The sequence below is a fragment of the Solanum tuberosum genome, unplaced genomic scaffold, assembly GCF_000226075.1.
Source record: "Solanum tuberosum cultivar DM 1-3 516 R44 unplaced genomic scaffold, SolTub_3.0 scf00346, whole genome shotgun sequence".
Lineage (NCBI taxonomy): Eukaryota > Viridiplantae > Streptophyta > Magnoliopsida > Solanales > Solanaceae > Solanum > Solanum tuberosum.
This window is the reverse complement of record NW_006239265.1, coordinates 304564-311812: the sequence shown is the minus strand read 5'-3', so window position 1 is coordinate 311812 and position 7249 is coordinate 304564. Positions and strand designations below refer to the sequence as shown.

Below are 7249 nucleotides of genomic sequence, written 5' to 3'. Positions count from 1 at the left end.
TACTTATTTTTTCATGTTTGGTTGGTGAGTAGAAAATATTTTCTAAAAAAGATTTTTAGTGTTTGCTTTATGAATGAAAAACGTTTTTGAGAAATATCTTTTATTTTTACTAGAGTAGAAAATAATTTTTGATATTGAAAATATTTTTTAAAAACAAACTTAAATTATTTTTTTGGGGTAGGGGTGGCGAGTAGGGGGTGGGTGGGTTCGGGGGGGGAGGGTCAAGTGTATGGGTGAAAAAATAAAATTTTGAAGTTGGAAGAGAGTTTTGGAAAATGTTTTCCTTATGTTTTGAAGGGAAGTCATTTTCCTTAAATTTGAGAAAAATGAGTTGATTTGGAAAACATTTTCCAAAACATTTAACCCAACCAAACAAGAGAAAATTAGAAAACATTTTCCGAAAAATGTTTTCCTTCATACCAAACACACCCAAAATATGCTAAATTAAGTTGTTGTATGCACTTGTATAATTTCTTAGTACGTAACTAAAAAAAATCAGTATAATTTCTTTTACTTTGCTGAGTATTATTTGTCTGCTCATTTGACGAAATACTTTCATAGCTTATTGAATGATCCAAGGTCCAAAAATTTAGATCGGACTACATTTATTCCTTTTTGATTAAGAATTCAAAATTTTATGCTAAAACAAACTGCAATATTAAGATCAGTTTATAAAGGTTAAAATTTTTCCCATATAGTCGGAAGGTGATTTGGCATATTAGAGGATAGAAAAGAACATATATCAAGGATTTAGAAGAATGTCAGTTAAGATCGATCCAACATTTGAGAATCCAAATTGGTGATCATTCGGTTAATCCAACCATATTTCGTTACTAATCAATCGAATGGTTGCCATCGGGGAAAATGATGGAAATTTGTGGCTCGAAGATTTACATAGTCGGAAGATGATCTGGCATATTAGAGGATAGAAAAGAACATCTATCAAGAATCGAAAAGAATGTCAGTTGAGATCGATTCAAGATTTGAGAATCCAAATTAGTGATCATTCGGTTAATCCGACCATATTCCGTGATTAGATCAATTGAGTGGTTATCATTGAGAAAACGTTAAAAATTTGTGGCTTAAAGACATGAAAGAAATAAAAAAGAATTTGTGGCCCGAAAAAAGAATAAAAAGACAAAATGATAGATATTTCTATAAGATTTTGTATTAGCTGACACGCGTAACAATATTCATAGGTGGAACGCTTTTATTAAACATAATTCTTTAAGGTTTGAGTGGAGCTACCTATATATTGAGTTATTGACTTGGCCACCATCATTTTTATCATTTTTGGGCCTCGGCCCAATCCTTGAGGCTAATGGGCCAATAGAGTAAGAGACTGAGCTATTGGGCATCACTTCTAATGAAGAGAAACTTTCATAATCAACGCTACTATATATTCTAATTACTCAATAAAATGATAGTTTCAACAATTATATAAATTGTCCAAAATTATTTCTAGATACATATATTCGATGCGTTAGATTTCATATATCTCAGATACATATGTTGTTAAATTTACATTATTATTGTCAGTTTAAAATCTCCTGTAGCTGAATTCCATAAAATAAGGAGACTAACGATTTTTGAAGATCCTATATGTATCTTAGTTATATAGTTTTTTCATTAATATGAATCTGATTCATAATTTCATAGTTAAAAAATTTGTATTTATATTACCTTTCCCAAGATTTAAACTTGATTAATTTTATTGTATTATTTTTTAAAATAATAAACTCAAACTTTAATTTTTACTAAACAAATTATGATTTATAAGACGTAAAAAACTCAAAGCATCATATTTGTGGTTCACAATGATTCTTTTTATATGTGTTTCACATTTTATTTATGTTTTACAATTTTGTGTATATGTTTGTATCTAGTATCAATTTATATAGTGTATTCAATATTAATTTTATATAGTGTATTTAGATACATATATATGATATCAAAGATACACATATTTGGTGTCAAATATACACGGATTCATTTATCAAATAAGTCAACACTCGATGTATATGCGCATAATTAGATACTTAGAAGAAAAGGAAGTATTCTTTTAGGGTGTTATTAATATTTATTTTAAACCAGAAAATCTGTTGATTTAGATCCAAAAAGCATAGTAAACTGTCACAATCAAGAAAAGAAGTATTTTTTAAAACACACAAGCAAAGAGTGATTTTAAAATAATTTTCTGATTCTGCTACATCTAATATTCAAATATTTTTTATATTGTTTTGTTAAGTTACTGCCTTGAACACTGAATTTCTATTATATAGAAATGAAGACGACCATGATGACCAAGGCTATTTTCGTAATTTTATGATTTATCTAAGGGCATATTAGTCTATAGATATATATCAGTTTTCTTTTCTTGTTAGCCGTACTTTCTGGAATCTCATTTCTCTTGGGATCCTATTCTTCCTCCTAAACTCTCTGGTTCTTCTATCTCTTCAAAATATTCAATTTTGGTTATCAAAGCTCCTCATAATAATTAATCTATCTCAATTTTAGATTTCAAGAAAGGTGCTTTTGAGCAAGTCACACATATAATCAACTGCAAAGGGTTTCAAGTAAGAAGGTGTATACTTTTTTTCCTTTTCGATTGTTTCTATCAATACAAATATATGTGCTTCCTGATTCTCTGTTATGAGAAATTTAAGATCTTCGGGTTATATTTCGAGATATTGTTATAATCAGCGATTTTTCAGCATATATTATGGGTTTTATTTTGTTGTTTTATTTAAAGGAGGAGTCTTGTGATGCTCCATTAAGAACATAGTTTAATGTCAGTGATAATCTAGGGTTTGATGTTTATTTGGATGTATGTATTGCGATTTAAATTATGCAGAGAAATGTCTAATTCTGCTAAAAGGATGAACAGTACATTAAGGGCAAATTTTGGTATTTCATATCTATTTTATTTTTAAAATTCCATCAACTTTGTGGTATATTTCCTCCACAAATCACCTGATTTTCTAGAAACCACAACTTACGTGATTTTTCTAGAATTACTAGGTGTTTGACACAAATAAATAGGCACCAACCGAGTTCACTCCTCACTCCTCTGTTCTCTTGTACCGGTAAGTTCCTCTCCCTTTCTCTTCTCTCACTCTTTTTTTCTTCAATTTTGAAAAATACTGATTTGTGTGATTGTAATCTATATTGTTTGATATTAGCTGCCTTGCGAATGATTTCTGGCAAAGAGCATATGAAAATGAAAAAAACAATAATTTACATATGGCTTCATGTTCTTTCAAATAAATAATAAAATCAATTGTTGCCTCTGCCGTCTTAATTTGGGAAGATAATTTTCAATTGTGGTGGACTGCGAGCATTTGAAGATTTGCATTGTAATTTTTTTTAAATCATAACTATAGAAAAGGAGGGGCAGGGGGTGAGGAGTTGGGGAAAAATCTAGAAAAATACTATAGAGAATTGACATCAGTTCTATTTGCTTGCTCATATAGTAGTACAAAAAAGACATGATATTAATATAAGATGTCTCTTCCTTATCATAGCTATAGGAGATGTGGAGTTTGAAGAGTTGGGAAAAAATCTACAGAAGCATTGACATTAGTTCTATCAGTCATTTAGCTCAATTATATTATACTAGCTCTGTCGTTTACTCACTCTGGTCAAATTCTAGAAGCAACAGTTAGGTTATTCTATCAACAGTGAAACAAGATTTCTTTGTACGTATTTTCTCTTGCTTTTTCGGAGTCTCTTCAGACCCTCTTATTTCATGGTTGTTGCCAGGTCTTTGCTCGACATTTTTTGTCTATCAATGAAAGTAACTGCTGAAACTTTGATTTGAAAAATACATTGAAAAAATAAAAAGAGAAGGGTTAATTGCCGGCGGACAGTTGCTTTATTTTTTATTGCGAGTCATTTTAGTTCTCCTTTTCAGTTTCATTTTTCTCTTAGCTATTTCTTTATTTCTCTAAATCTGTGGCACTATTCTATATTTTTATCTCTTCAATTGAGTTGCGTTTCTAGATTACATACATCGTATGTCCCTTTTTTTTCTTCAAAAAGACTGCGTTAGTTTCATTTAACAATTAAGATTTGAAGCAGCGCAAATCAACACAAGTTGATTCTCATTTTGTTTGAAATTTTACACTGATACACAAATTATAATGGTTATGTGTTGTATTGAAGGGAATACTCCAATCTGCTAGCAGAGTTAAACGGATCACCAATTGTGTTCAAGTTAATGAGGTCTGCCTCCATTTACTATTCTTTTTATGTAATTACTTGTTCGTGATCCACTTTAGAGAACACCTAATGAGATTTAATGGTCACGTATGTTGTTGTGAATAGAAGTGTTCCTGTGACTATAATTAGGTTAGTTTAACATTAGTTCGTAAGACACTATATCTTCCATTCAAAACTTTCAAATCAAGCTACAATGCAATTTCAGCACTTAGGCACTACATTTTTTTCTGTCATAACCAAGGTTTAACAAATCTCATCCAAAAAGATTTGTTTTTCTGAAAACTCCTAAATGATGCAACAATTAATTTTGTTCTGGTATATAGATACTATAGAGTGTAGTCTAAAACATCTATTCGAGCACCAATTTTTAAAGCAAAAAGGAGGCGAGTTTTACCTTCAAGCAGTATAGAGCATTCTTTAAGTGGTTTTAATTTTTATTATCTTACAAATCACAAGTTTCATCCTTGTAGAATCCTTTCTTGCAGATTTTCTTCCCAGTGGAACCAAATAATGGAACTTCTTATTAATTACTAGCTTCTTTCTTTTGACGTCTAAGGCAGAGCCTATTGTAGTTCAAACTTCTTTGTAGATACTAAAATGATGCAGCCTTATTAAAGCAGCCAAAAGGGAAATGGAGGTACTACGCATGAAACTTCAGGTGATTGTCTTGTCTCGATCTCAAGATTCATATTCAAAAGTTGCACAAAGAATATCTAATATGGGATGAAAACTCTTACATAGGGATCACATTCCGAGGTGCTTGAGCAAAGATTTACTGAAACTTAGAAATGACCTACTGACGGTAATTATTATTACTATTTGTTTGTTTTTGTTAAGAGTAGAATATTGATCTTATCTTGCATTGACGTAGCTCATGACTGCTTATTCTTCATTCATCAGTATGAATTAGAGCGAGAGAAGCTTGCCATGGAATTGGAGGAGGATAAAAGATCACAGAAAGAGTGAGAACAATGCATCATTGAGCAACAAAAAAAATTCATAATCTCAGTAATCTTACATCTGTTAAAATATGTGAATTCAGTTGTTGTGAACTTTCCTAGACTATCTTGTCTCTTTGAATTGTCCCGAGTTTAGCTCTTTTTTAGAATTTTCAGGTGACACTCCACCTAGGACACAATGAGATGCTTGGATTTCATCTAAATCAATCCTTGCTTTTGGTTTGGTTAGCCATTTTCTTAAATATTACTCCAATTTTGAAGCCTAAATTGTTTTGGAGTCTTTAGGTGTGTTCAACCTTCTTATCTTTGGTAAGTGTCATCTTCTGCAGGATTTAAATTTTCCAGTTAGCTTCTTTGCATTAAAATGTCAAGTTTTCGAGGTCTATGGTTGCTCTTTCGGCTGGTAATATGTCAATGTCAAGATTTGTACGATCATCTTGGATATGTCTATCTCCCTTTTCACTGATTTTTATTATCTATGTATAAAAATCATATGTGTTTATATTTATCTGAGTTGTTTTAACCTATGAAATGTGCCTTTAAAGTTGAAATTATATCACCATATAATCATACTAAATAGTATTAAACATATGGACTATAGTTCAGTGGATTTGTTTTAGAAGAATATTCGTTGGAATAGAAAAGTTACAGCAATGTTAGGGAGGAGTTACAATTATGATCATACCTCTGAATATGTATGCACTGAACAAAAATGCTAGATGAGTGAGTTATTTAAACTAATATTATTCGAGAAAAAATATTTTTTAGCTTGACAAAGAGCAGACAGAGCTAAATTCAAAAAACGTCGTTTGCTCGACAACTCTGTACCTTAAATTCACATTCTAGGTTGCTAACTATCGTACATTTCATTTTAAATCTTTTTTATTATGTTATCATGTAGTTTTATCCATCTTCCATAGAGAAGTCCGTCCTTACGTGTTTGAAAAACTGGTAAAATGCACTTAAACATTGGAGTTCTCTCTTTTTGATTTCTTAGAGATAGCAGGGACTGAGGAGATTTATTACCCTAATATCATTGTAATAGTAAAATCAAAACTACAATATTAACAAGGATCCTTGAACTCAAAAATTGGGTCACAACATAAATTCTAAAATTTGAGTTGTGCTAATAAAACTCAACACATAACATTAGAGATGATAAAGTAAAGAATACATTTGCTGCAAAACTCTATCTATAACCAAACAACCAAGAAGGGTACTTCAACTAAGTTGTCAACATATGTATCTATTTACAAGTACCCAAAGAAGAGACATAAAACATGTTTTGATAAAAATCTAATTAAATTCATTAGCAACAGGAAGCGATAATTCAAAGAAGCTTAACTCAGAGGCGGGTGTAGGATGATCTGGTGAAACCTATAGATATTGATGACAATGAAGAATCCAAAAAATGATCTTTCTTCAGCTGATAAATTCAATAGATTACAGAATGAAAGAAAAATTGGTAAGCACTCTCAAAGCAAATACAAAAGCAGTAGAGAACGAACTCATATAAACTCCAATCTACCCTTTAATGACTTAATAGAAACAACAAAAGAAAGTTCAGATCATGCCCCCTAATCAATTATTTCGAGCTTGATTAATTTTTAATAATTTGAAAGATGGCTGATGATACAAGGAAATCGCCTTCCTCGTTTTTTCAAGCTTGAACCAATATCATTTGAAGGTATCTTATATAAATATAAATTGAGTATGTATGGTTCTCTGTTGCAATGTCTGAACTAAATCTCAGGTCTTTCAATAGTATTTCATCATGAAAAATATTATTACTTCTTGTAATTCAGTTGGTCACTCACAGAGATGAAAATGCACCAACTTTTGTGGATCAATATATATAGTGTGATCAAGATGAAGAGTAGTGGACATGTTGGTGGAGATTTCTGTAAAATTTCTAAACGTAAGTTCCCTCCCCACAATGTCCTGGTAGTTCACAATTATATTTGTACCTGGGGTAAAGACTGCTCAGAGTGGAGTTCAAGTGCAGGAACAAAAGCCATAAAAAAAAAGGTTGATAGAATTTAAAAACTTCTTGATCGATTCAAAGCTAG

General features: G+C 31.0%; 1 long non-coding RNA gene across 7 annotated transcripts; it reads left to right on the top strand.

Moving 5' to 3' along the window:
- The first annotated feature begins 2365 nt into the window (after positions 1-2365).
- LOC102603573 (uncharacterized) lies at positions 2366-5731 on the top strand. 7 transcript variants are annotated; one of them, XR_001475254.1, is made up of 8 exons: positions 2366-2584; positions 3022-3086; positions 4165-4224; positions 4707-4879; positions 4963-5023; positions 5122-5183; positions 5337-5404; positions 5510-5731. It is a non-coding gene; the product is annotated as an uncharacterized lncRNA (long non-coding RNA). The 7 variants fall into 7 exon arrangements; XR_001475253.1 differs by having other exon boundaries at positions 5337-5731; XR_001475252.1 differs by lacking the exons at positions 5337-5404; positions 5510-5731 and having other exon boundaries at positions 2367-2576; positions 5122-5211.
- Positions 5732-7249: the final 1518 nt, after the last annotated feature.